General features: G+C 43.4%; 1 protein-coding gene across 11 annotated transcripts in view; it reads left to right on the forward strand.

The window, feature by feature from the left end:
* The window catches only part of APBB2 (amyloid beta precursor protein binding family B member 2), a 405,670-nt gene that overhangs the window by 67,094 nt on the left and 319,572 nt on the right, over positions 1-19,004 (forward strand). The window contains exon 1 of one of the 11 annotated variants that reach the window (XM_020878939.2): positions 13,518-13,604. The exons of the other annotated variants lie outside the window; for them this stretch is intronic. The gene's annotated coding sequence lies outside the window, so the exon portion shown is untranslated. Of the gene's footprint in view, positions 1-13,517; positions 13,605-19,004 lie in introns of those variants that run through there. 11 annotated transcript variants of the gene reach the window in all.

A 19,004-nucleotide genomic window follows, 5' to 3' on the forward strand; every position in this document is an offset into this window, starting at 1 on the left:
TTTCACCAGGACTACTGGAAGCTGGGGGGTGGGGGAGCTTCCCTGGTGGCTCAGTAGTAAAGAATCCACCTGTGATGCAGGAGACCTGGGTTTGATCCCTGGGTTGGGAAGATCCCCCGGAGAAGGGCATGGCAACCCACTCAAGTAGTCTTGCCTGGAGAATCCCATGGACAGAGCCTGATGGGCTACAGCCCATAGCGTCGCAAAGAGTCAAACACAACTGAAGCAGCTGAGTACTGGATGCTGGAGGAGGCTAGGAAGGATCCTCTCCTAGATGCCTAGGAGGGAGCATGGTCCTGCCAATATCTTGATTTCAAGCCTCTGGAACTGTGAGAGAATCCGTTTCTGTTGTGTTAAGTCAAATAATTTGTGTTTGTTCCAGTAGCCACAGGAAACGACAGGTCTTCAGAGTCAGACTGCTTGAGTGTGAATCCTGGTTTCACAGTCTGATGTTGTGATCCTGAACCTCGAGTTTTTGAAATGTGTCGTGCCTCAGTTTCCTCATCTGTAAAGTAGGGCTAAAAAGGATACCTTCCTCACATAGTCATTAAAAAAAAAATTGTCTTATTTTTGGTTGTGTTGTCCTTCCTAAAGGAGATAAGTCCTGGGTGTTCACTGGAAGGACTGATGCTGAAGCTGAAAGTCCAATACTTTGGCCACCTCATGTGAAGAGCTGACTCATTGGAAAAAGCCCTGATGCTGGGAGGGATTGGGGGCAGGAGGAGAAGGGGACAACAGAGGATGAGATGGCTGGATGGCATCACCGACTCGATGGACATGGGTGTGAGTAAACTCCGGGAGTTGGTGATGGACAGGGAGGCCTGGCGTGCTGCGATTCGTCGGATCACAAAGAGTCGGACACGACTGAGCGACTGAACTGAACTGAACTGAGTCTTCGTTGCTACGTGGGCTTTCTCTAGCTGTGGCGAGTGGGGGCTGCTCTGCGGTTGTGGTTCATGGCGCTTCTCGTTGTGCTGGCTTCTCTTATTGTGGAGCACAGGCTCTAGGGCGAATGGGCTTCGGTAGTTGTGGCACATGGGCTTAGTTGCTCTGTGGCATGTGGAATCTTCCTGGATCAGGGATTGAGCTCTTGTTCCCTGCATTGGGTGGATTCTTATCCACTCTACTACCAGGGAAGTCCTCACATAGCCATTTTGAAGATAAAATATGTGTTTAATACTTTGACCAGTTCCTGATGCTATTACATGTGAAAAATTCAGTCATTCTAAGGAGATCAAACCAGTCAACTCTAAAGGAAATCAACCCTAAATATTCATTGGAAGGACTGATGCTGGAGCTGAAACTCCAGTACATTGGTGACCTCATGCAAAGAGCTGGCTCATTGCTAAAGACCCTGATGCTGGGAAGGATTGAGGGTAGGAGGAGAAGGGGGTGACAGAGGAGGAGATGGTTGGATGGCATCACCAACTCAATGGACATGAGTCTGAGCAAACTCCAGGAGATGGTGATGCACAGGGAAGCCTGGCGTGCTGCAGTCCATGGGGTCTCAAAGAGTCGGACATGACTAAGTGACTAAACAACAACAGTATTCATATATATATATGAATGTATTATAATTATAGCAACTAAACAACAACAACAAAGTATATGGAAATGATTTTTGATCATTCAACTAATATCTACTGAGCTTTTTTAATAGCAAACTTCATGCTAGATAGTGAGTGTTCAGGGTGAACATAAATCCTTCAGGTGATCATTCCCTCCATTAATGTGAAGAAGAAAAGTAGATTCCGTGTGGCATCTTTTTGGGCAAGAACTATCTCTGACCTTTCCTCTGGACCTTGGGGAGTCCAGTACAGGACGTGTGTCCTGGGGAGGCAGTGAGCCATGAAGCCACACTGCCTGGAGTCAAATTCTGATTCTTACTAGCTTTGACTGTGGGCAGTAATAGAATCTTTAACACTGTCTCCAAAATGTTAACTGTACTTTTGTCAGTAGGGTTATGGTCAGAATTAAGTGGCTTCCCAGGTAGTGCTAGTGATAAAGAACCCACCTGCCCATTCAGGAGATCTAAGAGATGCAGGTTCTATCCCTGGGTTGGGAAGATCCCCTGGAGGAGGGCATGGCAGCCCACTCCAGTATTCTTGCCTGGAGACTCCCATGGACAGAGGAGCCTGGCAGGCTACAGTCCATGGGGCTGTAGGAGAGTCAGACGCGACTGAAGCAACTTGGCATGCAAGGATTAAGTGAATTAAAATACACGAAGCGCCTGGGATAGTAAGCATGTAATAAATGTTGTTATATTATTAAATAAACCTCGAAAGTTTTCAAATTTGTAAATTAATTCATTCTTTTGATATTAAGTGTGGAGAATTGAGCTGTGAATCAGATACAGCCCTTTTCGCTTAAGTGAATAGTGAAGTCAGGGAAGATGAATTTATTTACGTTTTAATAAAATAGTATATAAACAAGGCAAACGGTGATAGAAAGAGCACGATTAACTCTCAGGGTTTCAGGTTTTGGAGGTTGAATTGGAGTTTTCTAGGCAACAAATAAGTAACATTAGGGGTAATGGGAGTAGTGTATCCAGAGGCGTGGCATGCAAGGAGATAGCCCCAGGGGTTACTCCCAGAGGCACAAGACTTCCTCTGGTGCCTGACTTCGGTCCTAGAGCCAGGGTTTGAATTCTGCCACTTAACTGCTGTGTCTCCTTAAGGTAATTTCTTGACTTCTCAGTGCCTCTGTATTTCCATCTTTTTAAATAGGGGTAAAAGACTTCGGGAGGATTAAATGAGCATATTAACTTGAAGTGCTTAGACTGGTGCTTGTCCAAAGTAGGTCCTGAAACAAACAAAAAGCACTGGCTCTTGTTAGTGTTGTTATTCTTCAATTTGCTAAAAGACTACAAGGGCTGAGAAGGTTCACTTAATATTCAGTTTCAACGATTCCTGTGGGCTTGGATCAATGCTGCACCATTGGGTCCATACAGTCTCTTGAAAATAGCGTTCACCGTTTGAACATTTGGATTAGGAGGTGAAAAAAAAATCACATTGTTTAAATAGAGGGAAAAGTGATTAAAATAGGCCAGACATTGGCACAAAGCTTTGTGCAGATTGCTGATTAGGCAAAATAAAAAAAAAAATAAACCCGCATGTTGAGCCAACATGGTTTTGTTTTTAAATCTGGTGAACCACCTGTATCTTTAAGTAATCAATTTAAAGATGGGTTTGTTAATTGTTTCCAAATTTCTCAGTGACGTTAGTCTATGTTCTGAACCTGCGTAAGTTTAGAAAAAGCACCCCCGGAAGGCGGCCCATTGGTGGTGCCGTGCAGCTGGTAGATGTTCAGAGGGGAGAGGAGGCGTGTGGCCTCAGGATTTCTTTGGCTACACTGCTCAGAGCTGTGATGGCTAGTGCATGAATTATTTCAGCTGTGGTCCAGTCTACTCTTATTTTTAGTTTTAAAGGGGGGAATCATTTCCAGTTGTGGTTTTCTTTTATCATGAGAGTCATTCATTATGTATTCATTATGACAAGGCTTAGGCAGAAGGAAAATAAAAAATAAACATCACCAGATATGTCAACATTTGGAGATAATAATAACACTTGGGGCAGAGCCTTTTAAGTCTTCTCCCACTTGCAAAAAAAACTAGGCCTTTCTCCACTGCGAGGGCAGGCTAGCATTGGACACAGGGCAGCCTGGTGAGGGAGACCTTTGGGGAGATGTTTAATTAGAAAATTCAGGACAGGAACAACATAATGGTGAGCATGGAATTGTTTTCCACTAAACTAGTTGAAGATGGTGGTGAGAATAAGTGGCTGAACAAAGGTTCTATTTACTCATTCACTGTATTTATTGAGGGCCAGTGAGATCCTGGAGACAAAGCAGGGAACAGCAGATAGAAATCCGAGCCTTTGTGGAGCTCGCTTCCACTGTCAGGATTATAGACAGTAACTAAAGGAGATAAGTAATCGACATTATAAGGTGTAAGTACTGTGGAGCGCTGAGAATTGTTGCTTTTGAACTGTGGTGCTGGAGAAGACTTTTGAAAAGGAAGGGATCAGACTAGTCAATCCTAAAGGAAATCAACCCTGAATACTCTTTGGAAGGACTGATGCTGAAGCTGAAGCTCCAATCCTTTGGCCACCTGGATGTGAACAGCTGACTCTTTAGAGAAGACCCCAATGCTGGAAAAGATTGAAGACAGAAGGTGAAGAGGGCGACAGGGGATGAGATGGTTGCATGGCATCACCGAGTCAATGGACATGAGTTTGAGCAAAAGCTCCGGGAGATGGGAAGGACAGGGCGGCCTGGTGTGCTGCAGCATGAAGAGTCAGACTCGACTTGGCGACTGAAAAAGAATGACTGCGGAGAAAAATAAGTCGGACCAGAGGGATGGTGGCGGGGATTGGGGAGGGTGAGAAGGGGGGATGTGATTTTAGTTTTTATTTTTCTAATTGAAGTGTTGCTCATTTACAGTGTTGTGCTAGTCTCTGCTGATCAGCAACAGGGACTCAGTTATAGGCATTCTTCTTTTATATTCGGAGTGGTTTTCAACGGGGGTCAGTCAGGGAAGACATTCCAGAGAAGGTGCTCTGAGTCAGCCCTTGAAAGAGGTGAGGAGGGATGGTCTGTGCTATGCATACTTTGGGAAAGAGTGCTTCAGGCAGTGGTGTTTGTGGAGCAGGAGAATGTCAGCATGGCTGGGGTGAGGTGAGATGAGTGGACGGGGGCAGGTAGATAAAAAGGTGGGGTGAAGGTGGTGAAGCATCCTGTAGGGTTGGTTGGGCCATTAGAACAGCCTTGACTTTAGAGCCAACTAAGATGCGAAGCCACTGGAGGGTTCCCAGCCCAGGGTCACTGTCTGACTTACGTTTTACATGGGTCATCTGGCAGCTGTGTGACAACAGACTTTAGGAGTGTTGGGTTGGACTCAGGGAAATTAGTCCCAAGGTGACTGTGGTAATCTGGTTTGAGAGATGATGCAGAGTTGGAAAAGGCCAGTAGCAGTGGAGGTGATTGGATTCTTAATATATTTTCAAAGTGGAGCCAGTGGGATTTATTGATGGGTTGCATGTGGGGTGTGATAGAACGGGAGGAGTCGAGGATGATTCCAAGGATTTTAGTCTGAGTGGTTGGAAGTATAAGGCTGCTTTAATGGGGAAGACTGTGATTCGTGAAACAGGTTTGGGTGGGGGAGTGTCACGGACTGAATGTGTTACCCCCACCAAATTTGTGTTACTCCCTGATGTGATGACATTAGTATATGTGGGTCTTTGAGAGGTAATTAGGTTTAGGTAAGGTCACGGGAGTGCACCCCTCATGAATGGGATTAGTGCCCTTGTAGGAGTCACGGGAGAGCTGGCTGACCCTCTCTGCTCTCCGCCACGTGAAGATACGAGAGGTTGGCAGTCTGCATCTGGCAGAGTGTTCTCACTGGACACTGAGTCTGCTGGTGCCTTGATACTGGACTTCCAGCCTTCAGACTGTGAGAAATAAATTTCTGTTGTTTTTAAGCCATCAGTCTATGGTATTTTGTTATAGCAGTCCAAACAGGCAAAGACAGGGTGGATCTGGAGTTCAGCTTTGAATAGGACAGTTTGAGGTGTTGAACAGACCTTGATTGGAGATATGAACCCAGCAATGGGAGCTTAGGGGATAGAGGTCTTTACAGATTTGGAGGTACAGTAAGTCCCCTACATAAGAACCTTTAAGTTGCAAGCTTTCAAAGATGTCAGCATGCATTCTATCAGCATCAGGCATTAGTGAAATTACAGCTTGCCCTCTGTTTTAGCAGGCTAATTTTGTTGGACTCATGAATATGCTCTTACAGCAGGACTCATTTGTCTGTAGACTTACTGTATAAAGATCATCCAGGAAGGCAGTGAAGTTAGAGAAGGCTTGCACTGGCATGTTAGGGTTGGAGACAGAGGAAGATGCAACGGAGACCTAGAAGGACTGGGCTCTGATGGCGGGTGTGATGTCTTAGAAGCCAAACGAGGATATCTTTCAGGGGAGCGGTGTGATCAGCTGGGTCAAATCTAAAATTACATCTCCACGTAAAACTGTAGTAACTATTGAAAACTTATGTTTGTTCTTTAGGTTTTATCTTGTTTACCTCTCAAGATATACAGAATTAAGTATAAGTGCCGCATTCTTTCTTCCTGCTCCTTGTGCGGTAGCATTGTTAATAGTCGGGGTAACCTTCTAGATGTGTCTAATTATATACATCATATTGATATCTATGCACCTATATCTATCTGTAAAGTTTTGTCATAACAAAATGTTTCAAATATTCAAATATTCCACTAAGTATTAGATCCTGATATACTGTATTAAGGAAATGTGACCACTCTTCTGTATGAATTAAAACTTATCTTTACTTCCTTTTTTTTTTTTTTTTTACAGTTCCACCGTCCTTATTTTTATACGCACACACCCACCTTCTGGCTTGCGTGCACGCACGTGTCTGTTCCTCTCTCTCTCCCCATTCAGGCTCTTCTGCCCTGCTCAAGGCTGTGCTGTATTTTTCAGACTGCCGCGGTAACAGCGGCAGCGGCGGGCCTGTTCCCAGCTGGGTCCTGGGAGAGCTGCAGAAGTACTGATGCAGAAAACGGCAGCCTCCGCAAGGAACACCGGAAGCTTGCTGGTGGAAGTCGCCTTGGGGAGGCCCAGGATTCCATTTGGCGTGCTCAGGAGTGCCAGTGGGAGGATCACGGTCTAGGGAAGGTCTGAGGCGTCCTTTGTCTTTGCCTCAAATCCTGGTTCTGCTGCTAACTGTGGTCTCGGACACATCACACCTCAGTTTTCTTCTACGGGCTGCAGAGACCAGTTTCTGCCTTAAAAGGCTGTGAGGTTTGTAGGCTGTCATATATATAAGTAAAGTGCCTAAGAGGGCCCATCACGTGGTATTAATGAGTACCAGTGACATTCATTCTTTCCCCCAGGTCTTTCTCATCTTTTTCCTCTTTTACTGTCAAGGTAATTGGTGGATGAAAAAGGCTTGCTGGTATATCATCTAAGTAAATATATTCTGGTTATCTAGAAAGGAATACAGAGTTTAAAGAATATAGTACATGCAGTGGTTGAAGCAAGACTAGAATTCTACTAGTTTTTTGTTTTTATTTTTGTTTTTGTAAATCCAAGTTTCTTAACCAGTAAGCTTTTAAGTTTCACTGTGAACAGGTTCACTGTCAAGCTCACTTTCAGAGGTTTGGAGGTCTTCTCCAAAAAACTACCTCATAATCTGGTCTTACTACTACTGTGCCCCACCTATGCTATCCTCCTGCCTCAGGGAAGAATAACATTTCAGAAGGCCCATCTCAGCCTCAGATGGTATGGTCTCCATTGTCAAAAACATCATTTGACTAATGCTACCAGCTATGGTTTGTGAAAACAGGTCCCTAATTTTGGTGGTGAAATGAAGGAGTTGAAAATGAAGACGTGAGAAAGATAGCTTCATTTGTTTTGTCATCGAACACAAGTAATCAGTCCTGCAGGGGCTTCCCAGCTGGCGCTAGTGGTAAAGAACCCTCCTGCCAATGCAGGAGACTTAGGAGATGTGGGTTAGATCCCTGGGTTGGGAAGATCCCCTGACGAGCAAATGGCAAGCCACTCCAGTATTCTAGCCTGAAAATCCCATGGACAGAGAAGCCTGGCGGGCTACAGTCCATGGGGTTGAAAAGAGTCAGACACGACTAAAGTGACTTAGCACTCACAATGAGTCCTGCAAAGCCAAAAATTCACTGTGATGCCTTGGCCGCTGCAGTGGAGGGTGTGGCTGAGTCAGGACTACCCAGCACCCCAGAGGCACAGTCAGTGGTTGCCCACTTGTACTTCTCAGACTGGTTACCCCACTTGGTGAGGGGTAAGAACCATCTTTTTTGACACTTGGGTATTCTGGAGAGGGTTGAGGGAAGAATAAAAATAAATGAATGCTTGGTAATAAACTTTAAAAAGAACTGAATAGCTATTGACATTTTCAGTGGATCCTGAATTGAGCCGATGAACTAAATAGGCTGGTGCTGATTGTTCATAACCATGGTTTGATCATGGGTGCCACACAGGCATTGGTAAGGCAGAGAGGAGGTTGCTCATTGGCCAAAGTGGGCTGTGCTTTCCATCTCCGAGTCCTCTCCCAACCTCTTGCTGCTTCTGTCCATCAGAAAGAGACCACTGGCTCCTTCTCCATTTCTCCAAAGCTCCTTAATCAGGAGTGGGAGATTAGCATTCACTGGCTTCCTTTTCAGTTCCTCTTAGAGAAAATTCTTACTTTTTTTTGGTTCAACTGCTTTATCTTTCTTAGGAGGTGAATTTTTGTTACCTCCAGGAATGAAGCCATATATTAATGGCCAACTGTATAAGACTAGTATGAAATTGTCTCTGATGCATGACCTGCACGACGAAATACTGCAAAACATAACACATCCAGTAGCCAAACCTAATTATATAAAGGAGGACTTGTAGTCTTCTTTTCATGACTGGCATTTGCTTTTTTCTCACTTCTTCTGATGAGATGATCACAGACAGAACTTTAAGAAATAGCCTGTGTAGCAAAACATTTTCTGACATAAGTAGTAACAATATTTTTGTTTAGTACAGTCTCCCAAGGCAAAGAGAAATAAAAGCAAAAATAAACAAATGGAACTTAACTCAAACTTACAAGCTTTTGCACCACAAAGGAAATCATAAATAAAAGGAAAAGACAGCTTATGGAATAGGGGAAAATATTTGCAAACGATGTGACCAGCAAGAGCTTAATTTCCAAAATATACTAATAGCTTATACAACTCAGCATCAAAAAAACCAAACAGCCACAAATCAAAGAAATAGGCAGAAGATCTAAGTAGACATTTCTCCAAAGAAGACATACAGGTGGCCAACAGACACATGAAAAGGTGCTCAGCCTAGCTAATTATTAGAGAAATGCAAATGAAAAACAAAATGAAGTATCACCTCACACTGGTCAGAATGGCCATCATCAAAAAGTCAACAAACAATAAATGCTGGAGAGGGTGTGTAGGAAAAAGAACTCTCCTGCACTGCACCAACGTAAATGGTGCAGTCACTATGGAAAGCAGTATGGAGGTTCCTTAAAAAACTAAAAACAGAATCACTGTATGATCTGGCGATCTCACGCCTGGGCATATATCCAGAAAAGACAAAAACTCTAAGGTGAAAAGATATGTGCACTCCAATGTTCCTAGCAACACTGTTTACAGTAGTCAAGATGTGGAAGTAACCTGATTGTCCACTGAGAGATGAATGAGTGGAGATGTGGGGGGTGTGTGTATGAATATTGTTCAGCCGCTCAGTCGTGTCCAATCTTTGCGACCCCATAGACTGCAGCACACCAGGCTTCCCTGTCCTTCACCATCTCCCAGAGCTTGCTCAAACTTTGTCCATCGAGTTGCTGATGGCCTCCAACCATCTCGTTCTCTGTCGCCTCCTTCTCCTTCTGCTTCAGTCGTTCCCAGTATCAGGGTCTTTTCTAATGAGTCAGCTCTTCGCATCAGGTGACCAAAGTATTGGAGATTTAGCTTCAGCATCAGTCCTTCTAATTAATATTCAGGGTTGATTTCCTTTAGGATCATCTGGTTTGATCTCCTTGTAGTCCACGGGACTCTCCAGAGTCTTCACCACCACCATATGACTATTACTCAGCCATAAAAAAGAATGAAATAATTCTATCTGTAGCAACATAGATGGACCTAGACATTATCATCTTAAGTGAAGTAAGTCAGATAAATATTATATCACCTATATATGGAATCTAAAAGATAGTACAAATGAACCTATTTACAAAACAAATAGACTCACAACATAGAAAACAAACTTATGGTTATGAAAGGGAAAGGTGGCGGGGGGATAAACTAGGAATATGGGATTAGCAGATACTTACTACAATATATAAAGTAGATAAACAAGGACCTACTGTATAGCACAGGAAACTATATTCAATATTTTGTAATAGCATATGATGGAAAAGAGTAAAAAAGGAAGACTATATCCCGAATCACTTTGCTATACACCTGAAACTAACAAAATATGATAAACCAGTTATACTTCAATAAATAAAGAAAGAGCTTATGTAGGAAATTCTTTTGTTATGATCTGCTTTAGAAAACAAAAGTACTGCATGAAGTCAGGCTAAGCTATATGTGCCACTGTGGAGCATTTTTATTTCTCAAGGATGATAATATTAGAGGATTAAATCAACTTTTTTATGGAAAAAAATCATAGCTGGTGTAGGATTGCATCTACTTGGATAATTATAAGGGAAGATGTGACACATGATCTTTAGTTGTGAACTTTTAAGGGAATTTTACTGAAGGCTTGTTGAATTATTCAAACAAAATCCAGTACCTGTTGCTCTGTGCTTAGGAGACAAAAGTGAGTGAGCCCCAGCTTGTCTCCCTGCGGCTCACAGACAGCAGTGTCAGGATAGAGATCCCTGTTCCTTCAACACAGAAAAGGGTCCAATAAATTATGTCTGGGCGGGTTTTAGAAAAAGTAGGAGAGGAATGACATACTCTGTCAGGGCCATACAGTTCTGCATCTGAAGAATATGAGCCACATCCAGAACATTTCATTCATGACTTCCTCGGGAAAGCTCAGTGATGGGCATTTGTTGTCTCTATAAAGCTGCAGGCCTCGGAGAATTTAATTTACTCATGAAATGTAAAAAATTAAGGTATTGGACTTCCCTGGTGGCTTAGACGGTAAAGAATCTGCCTGCCAATGCAGGAGACCCAAGTTCGATCCCTGGGTCAGGAAGATCCCCTGGAGGAGGGCATGGCAACCCATTCCAGAGTTCTTGCCTGGAGAATCCCATGGACAGAGGAGCCTGGCAGGCTATAGTCTCTAAGGTCGCAAAGACTGGGACATGACCGAGCGACTGACACTTTCTTTGTAGGACAGTGCAGAAAACTTCAGTGAACTTCTGGGTGAGTTTTTCCATAAGTGTGCACCTGTGTATCCATTCATCAGATTAAGATAGAAAGTGCTCCATCCTTTCTGCCGCTTTCCTCTTGTCTTTCAGAGCAGATCCCTCTCATCGGACCTCTGTCACTGTGGCTGAGTTTTCGGTTTCACAAACATGAAGTCATACAGAATGTCCTCTTTCATATTGGTGGGCTAACGCTCAGCCTCCCATGTTGCTGTGAGTAGCAGTAGTTCATTCTTCTCTGTGCGTGGTCTTCCACTGTGTGAATGTACTTCCACTTACCGACGTGCCTGTTGACAGACATTGGGTTTCCCGATCGCTGGCTGTTGAGAATAATGGTGCTGTGAGCATTCTTGTATGTACTTTTGACACATACCACGCATTTCTGCCAAGTGTGTTCTTAGGCATAGGATTGCTGGGTTGTCCAGCCTTCATGGAGTCTGTGAAAGTGGTTGTTCGGGTTTACATCCCTGCCAACGGTGTGTGATGCCAGCACTTTTTAACCCTGTTAGGACTTGCTGTGTTCCCCGCCATAGTGAGCAGCATGACTGTCCCCACAGACACCAAAGCTGGAGACCTTCCTGCCTCTTTGAGATTCTTTTCTTCTGCCTTATCTAAGATCATCAACAGGAATGGCCAGTCTTCTGAAATGTCCCAGGAATCTGTTTTCTGTTTTCAGTCCCCAGATGTCATGAAGTGGAGAGCTGAACTTCAGCAGTAATAATTATGAGGGACTCATTAGGATTACATAGAATCTTCATTTTTTGTGTGTGCTTCAAATGTTGGCATAGTGATCGGGGATGGCATGTTGTATTTTGGAAGTTCCCAGATTCTGCTTAATGGCCGTAGGTAGCAGAGAACTGAAGCTTGTGGTTGCAAAATGAGCGTGCACACGTACACTGCCAAGTTAGGTGCATACCAGACGGATGAATAACATGCTAATTATTATTATTATTCTACCTTGGAGAAAGTCTGGTAGAGTTGTAGCTTCAGGCACTATGTAAGACTTAGCTTTTTAAGCTGGTAAAACATTGATTACTATTTTTAGTTCAACTTCTACCCTTAAAAAATTGGATAGTATATTCTTTGCTACTCTTGGATGGTTTTATGTATTTTAATTCATGTTATCTTATTGCATTTGTGCCCTGGGACTGCTTCAGTGAAAGATGTAATTTCAGAAGGTTGATGAAATTAGATAGGTTTGACTGGGAGGACCCTGTTATTCATATTTATGGTTATAAAATATTTCTATGTATGGAATATTTATGTTTATCTATGTGTTCATACAACTATGTATGACGTTTCTGTGCTATAAGCAGTGTTCTGAATCCATTTGTCTTAGAGTAATTCAGACCAGCAGAGTGATAGTAGCTCTAGTTTAGTGGTGATTTTGTTGTTAAACATGTCTTTACATTTTCCCCTTAGAATCCCATCATGCAATGATATGTAAAGAAATGGAAGTGATTCTATAAATCAAGCACACACAACCCTCTCAGCTTTGTTACTTTGTAGTTAGACCTGCATATTCTTGATTGAACTGGCATGAAGTACGTGACCAGGTGGAAATCAGCCTTATTTGGGTCCAAACAAGTAGCCAATTATGGAGCATTGAAAATATATTTTATGTCATTTGTCAGAGCTGAATGCAATTAGTTTTGCAATAAAGTGAAAGGCAGTTCTCTGAGGGGGAAAAAATACATTGAGTGAGGCCTGAAATAAGACACAGTCAATAAAGAGAAAGGCTATAATATACTGTTTATTACCATCCAATGCCAAGCAGAGTTTGTTGTTAGTGGGAGTTAAGAATTAACATATAAGATGTCACAAAGCTATTGAACGGTAATTACACAGTATTTTTCCTACCTGAAAGTTCCGGGTCCTAAAATCCTCTTGATGGTAGACCCTGAGGTTGCAAAATTTAAAATCCCAGGAGGAGGGGAGGAGTCAGGAGTATAAAGATACTAAGTGAATCTCAGAAACTTTGTACACAAGTTTTTTAAAGTTCCTCTGGAATAAAACAGACACGTGCACTTTGGAAACCTCACGCACAGCTTCATTGTCATAGTATGTATTCCTTTTGCTCTGTGACAGATAATGACCATTTTAAGAGTTTATTTTATCCAGGGTCTAGTCTCTTATCCACAGAGTCAGTGCTCGCCCTCCTTCCCTCTCTCCCTCCCTTTCTTTTTTCCTCTCCGTTTCTTCCTTCCGCCATCCCCATTCAGTTCTTTCCTATCCCTACTAGGTAGTGTTCTAGGCTTTGGCGACACATTGTAACAAACTCTCTACCTTCAACAGGATAATACTCAAGTGGCGGAGGCGGGTAAGTGCTTCAGGGTTGGGTTTTCTTGAAGTAGGCGCTGAGCTGGAGGTTGGGGAACAAGGTGTTGACTTGGGATCAGCACAGTGAACAGAAGCGGGTGGGAACGGGATGGCGCAGAGGCAGAAGGCGAGCTGTGGCGCGGGTTTGACGGAGGCCCCAGCGGCCTGAGCACCGTGGAGAGAGCACGGATCGCCCGGCGGGCTGAGGCGCTCTGCGCTGAGCTCATTGCCCTCAGGTGGGTTCCCTGGCGCGCTGCCCCGGAAGGGGTGTGGCCTCCGGCAGGAAGTTCTCCGGCCTCCGGGAAGCTGGGCCCTGGGGTGCTCCCACCTGCAGCTGCGCCGCGGGCCTTGCCAGTGGCTCTCCCAGTCTGTCACGGTAGGTAGTTAGTTTTCCGGAGGGGACACCATTGTGGAGAAAGACAAGACTTGGTGAGGGGCGTGGGGGTGTTGGAGGGAGGAGAAGGCCTCATGGAGGCCCTGAAACAGACATGTGAAAGAATGGATGGTTCCGGAGCCGAGCAGGGAGGCCGCAGGACGCGCCGTCGCAGGGCCCCTGAGACGTGCGCCTGGCCTACTGGGGGAACGTCGAGGGGGCCAGGGTGTGGGTCGGGGTAGTCAGGTGGGATCTTTCTGCCATTGCAGAACTCACCTTTTAGTGCTGCGTGAGATAGTGTATTAGTTTGCTCGGCCTGCTGTAATAGAGTGCTGCAGAATGGGTGGGAAAAGCAGCAGAAATGTATTGGTTCATGGTTCTGGATGTCATGAGGCCCTCAGGGTCCTGCAGGGGCTGGTTCCTTCTGATGGTGGTGGGAGAGTCTGTGCTCCGTCTCTCTCTTCTAGCTTTTGGTTGTTGGCTGGCAGTATTTGGTGTTCTTGGCTTGCAGGTCTCAACCCTCACCTTCCCATGGGGTTCTCCCTATGCGTATGTCTTTGTGTCCAAATTTCCCCTTCATATGTGGACACCAGTCATATTGGTTTAGGGTCCACCCTAATGTCCTCATCTTAACTGATAAATCTGCAACGACCATCTTTCCAAATGAGGTCACATTCTGAGGTATTGGGGGTTAGGACTTCAACATGTGAATTCGTGGGGTGGGGTGGGGGGGACACTTCAACCCATAGCAGGTGGGAAGCCCTTAGAGGGTTTTGAACAGGTTTATAATATAATAATCAAATTTATCTTTTACAAAATGATCACTCTCTTGTGGGGATGAGAATGAAGAGAGGAAGCAGAGGCATTACTATAATCAAGGCAGGAGATGATGTTCACTGTGCCGGGTGCTGGAGAGGGATGTAGTGAGTTGTGAGGTTTAAGATATAATAAGGAAGAGCTGTTATCCCAGTAGATTAGATGTGGTGAGGAGGAAGGAGAGAGAGAAAGAAAAGAAACAAATGAAGAGGCAAGGATGACTTCTGAGCCCCTGGAAGAATGGAGTTGCCATTTGCTGAGATGGGCAAGGTTTTGCAAGGAGCCAGTTAGGTGGTAACAGCAGGAGGACTTAGGATTTAGGATTTAGGGCTTAAGTTTGTGATGCCTGTTAGATGCTCATGTAGAGAGGTTGAGCAGGCAATTGGATGTATGAGAGGTTCTGGAATCCAGAGTTCAAAGATGAAAGGGACCAGCAGAGACAACCCTGGAAGAAGGAGTCAGTGAGGTAGGAAGTAAACCCAAAGAAAGAGGGCAGAGGGGTTTCAGAAGGCATGTAATGAATGTGTTTCAAAAGTAATCATCCAGTAGAATAAGAACCAGGTTGACCTCTAGCTTTGGTAACATGGAGGCCATTGGTGACTTTGACAAGAGCAGTTCTGATAGAATGACGTCAATGAAAGCCTGATTGGAGTGAACTCGGAAGAGACAATGTGGAGACTAAACACAGGCAGCTTTTAATTTTATGACTAGCTTGCTGGAGTTGAGGGCCCATGTTCACAGCAGAGATGAAGAGTAACTAGGATGCTGGAAATGGGAAAACCTTTGTGTAATTGTCTTAGGATGGAGGTCAGGTATTGATGCTTCTTAGGCAGCCCTCCTTTTTTCTTTTACAGGGTTATTTAGTCTTACCTCTGCTCAGTAATAACAACTTCATGACAAAGTATGTAATGTTAGCGCCCTTCAGACAAGTTTTAGCTCCTTTCCTCCTAACAGGATATGTAGTAATACTGAGTTCTTGAGGGTTGAGTAAGGCAGTGTTAGGGTTATATAGGCTTAGTCATGAATTTTTTCAAGGGAAGAAAAATTTGACCTAAAAGGAAATTTATCTGGAATTCATTTGCTTGAATAAAGAAAATGAAGAAATTATACATAATTAGTCCACAGGATAATTTACCTCCAAAAACAATTTTAGTAGCATCGCAATTTTCTCCTTTGCATATCTTAAAATCAAGAATTAGGAGCAAGGTATAATTAGCAGACTTGAATTTTATATCATCTTCCCAGTCTGCCAAGGTAAGGGAGCAGAAGAGCTAAAAGGGCAACTCAGTGGAGTTCAACAGAAGGACCTTGGGTTTTACTCCAACTCCCTCAGTGACTTAGTGAAACTATTAGGAAAAACTCTATACACTTGCTGGGAATTGAATGTAGGTGAAGGTGTGAACTTAAACTTTCAGGGAGATAGGTACAGTTTCAGAATCAAAGGAGATAATTAAATGCTTTGTTTCTATAAGGCCAAGTTAGGTCTGAATCTTTTGAACACAAATGATAGAATTAAATTTGATCATTGATGTCTTCCCTCCTTTGAGGGGCACACCTATTAGCTATTAACTCATAGAATTCACACATGTGATTATTTTGTGAGATGAAAGGGATTTTCTTTTTTCTTTCAAGGATTTATTCCCTTCTCCTGAGTTCACAGAGGAAAAAAAAGGAGGGAAGTGGAATTAAACTGTACAAGGAGAAGAGCTTTAGATTTAATAAAAGGGAAGTTTTTCCTCATGAGGCTCCTCTCTAGAGGTTGGTGATGGCTTCTCTGCGGGATTTATTTATAAATCCACTGCCTTGTAGATGGTCAAGGTGCGGGAAAGGCAGAGTGATCAAGAAACTTAATTGGAGGGGGTGTGCGAAGGCCACTTGATCTGTTGGAAGACAAAAGTAAACAACTGGGCAAGTTTCATTCTACTGTTAAAGACCCTCAACCAAGACAACCAGCAGAGCCCCACCGTTCTGCAGGCTTGCTCAGGCGCGTTCAAAACCTGTGGTCCCACGGTGTTCGAAAGCAGTTGTGTCCTCGGAGGAGACGGTGAGCTGGAGACAGACGTGCAGTTTTATACCGATTCACGGACCCGCACCTTTGCCTTGAGACAAACAATATCTCAGGTTTTTGTCTTTTCCTCTCGTTACTGTGTTCTTGCAACTTTCCTTCTTGTCTTATCTGAGATTTTACTCTTAAATTCAGCAGTGAAATTAGTTGGGTGGTGTTTCTATTAAATCCTGTAATAAGTTAACATTATGGAATACTGTTTTGTCTTCTTTCCCCTGAGGCAGTAAAATATTGTCATTTCCAAGATAAGAAAAATTCACAGGCTGCTGCCTTTCCTTTTTCTGAATTCATACATAATCTCTCACTTTTAACCCTTTGCAGCTCTTTTTGATGCCAGTGTATGTCTGCTATGGGAAATTTTAAATACAGCCAGCTGTGTTAAATATTCATAGAATCGATTTGCACTTGTTTAAAGTCTTTGGTGATTTATCTTCAGAGAGTGTTAATACGGCAGTAATTCTGCGTTACATTTCTTGCACCAACATTTAATTGATACTATATTTCACGAGGATTGTTGTAGGTTTATTGCTGTACTATTGAGAGTTGTGGTTCTGTGCTAGTAATTCAGAGGAATAGGGTTCCTGAATTTCTTGTTTCCATTTTAATTGTGTGTGCTTTTGAGCTGACAAGTGTGGGAAGGACCGTTAACTGTGTAACAGACCTTATGGACAAAAACCATTTTGATGGAGTAGACCTGGGGGTACTTGGCTTGTGAATGTCGTTGTATGAGTAGTTTTCTTTAAAATGATGGTAAATTAATTTAATCTATATTCTTTTTCAAAATGATGTAGAAATTGATAAAATCTACCTAGTAGGAATTAGCAGATACTTTGCTTTTTAACTAAGGTAACTGAGATATCTCAGGCTGAGTGGCAGCTATGGTATTGCTTTTTAAAGCATGTTGATTTACATTGTTATTCTCTTCTAGAAACTTCAGTGTTTTTTCTAACCATCAGGACAGGGGTGTCCTAACTGTGCGGTTCTCATTGCAGTTCCACACAGTCGAACACTTAGTAGGTGCTCATTGTTACATTGACATGTCCATACATTGAAAAACATTTTAGTGACTAAATACACAGATGTCCATGCACTAGAAATGAAACATGTATGACTCCCGAGGGAACGTGGACCATTTGCCCATCAGTCACTGTCCTTAATAGAACGAAAATCAGGAAAGGAGGCAGGAGAAGTTTTAGATCAGTAGAAGGGAAGAGTAAAAACCACAGACGCTGAAAAGTACAAGGAGAGGTCAAAGCCTTCGTTTGATTTGTTGGATTTAACTTGGGAGAATGTTCTGGAAGGAACTCCAGGCTGGATGCACACTGAATGTGACCTTCGGTGACTCTGAATTCTGGGGCCTCTGCCTTCCCTGAAGGCTTACTGTGAGGCTCAGGTAGGAAAATTTATGTGAGTGTTTTGCAAGCCGTGAAAGGTCACTCCAGTGGGGTGTTTCGTGAGCCTTGATGGATGCTGAGGGTCATCCATCAAATGCATAAGGCACTTGCAGCAGGCCATGCCGGTGATGGACAGGGGTGGGCAAAACGCAGGCCTTACCTGGGCTGTCAGTCATTCTAGTGATGAGAAGGGTATTAACCAAACACTCAAGTGTATAGCCACAGCCTGTTACTGGTAGGTGCGGTGAAGTACAGGGCGCGAACGGCTCATTTTGCCTGGTTCTGGGGTTTACCCGGGACTGTGTGGAGTCACTGGGATTCTTGGAGGGACTGACTCAAGCCCAGCATTGCTTTCGGAAGTTTCCTCTAGCGTAGGATGAATTGGTGAAGGATTGGAGCCTGGGAAAATACTTAAATGAAGGTACTGTCATACATAGCACACATCTGTCATAGGACATTGTATATGTCATTATATTCTTGGAATTATTTTAATGTTTTACATGTTTAATGTTGACCTTTTTATGTGAGGTTTTCTAGGGTCTTGATGTTTGTTTGGTTTTCATGTGGTGTGTTGGGGAGCTTCTATTTGTGGTTAAACACGAAGAAGTCACCGTGAAATATCAGCGGACACTTGTAAGGTGCTTGCGTGTGCGGAAATGCTGCGCGTAGTGCTTTACGTGCATTAACTCCTGTTAACCCCCAACCGCTGTGTGAGATGATGAGACCGTGTTTCCCTCATTTTGCAGATGAGGAAACTGAAACTTCCTCCAGGCTGGACAGCTGGTAAGTGGGACTTGGATCCAGGCCACCTAGCTCTGAGTGTATGTTCCTAATTACTTCATTATCACCTTTTCACTTAAAAAGAAAGAATTAATTTAACGTTCTGTAAGAGCAGATAAAAATGCCAGTGAAGCAGTCTTTAAATAACCACTGTGAATCCCTAGTCTCAATATACTTCCTTCTTGGTTTTTTTTTTCCTTGTTTTTTAAAAATAAGTTTTTGCTAATTACAAAATAAGGAAGAAAACTTATTTGAACGCAAGAAAAAAAATTCCTTTTTTAGAAGTTATATTGTGGGTTTGTTCGTTTTCCCAGAAGGGATTATAAAAGTCTGGTTGTCCTGGACATT

Source organism: Odocoileus virginianus, chromosome 21, assembly GCF_023699985.2.
Source record: "Odocoileus virginianus isolate 20LAN1187 ecotype Illinois chromosome 21, Ovbor_1.2, whole genome shotgun sequence".
Classification (NCBI taxonomy): Eukaryota; Metazoa; Chordata; class Mammalia; order Artiodactyla; family Cervidae; genus Odocoileus; species Odocoileus virginianus.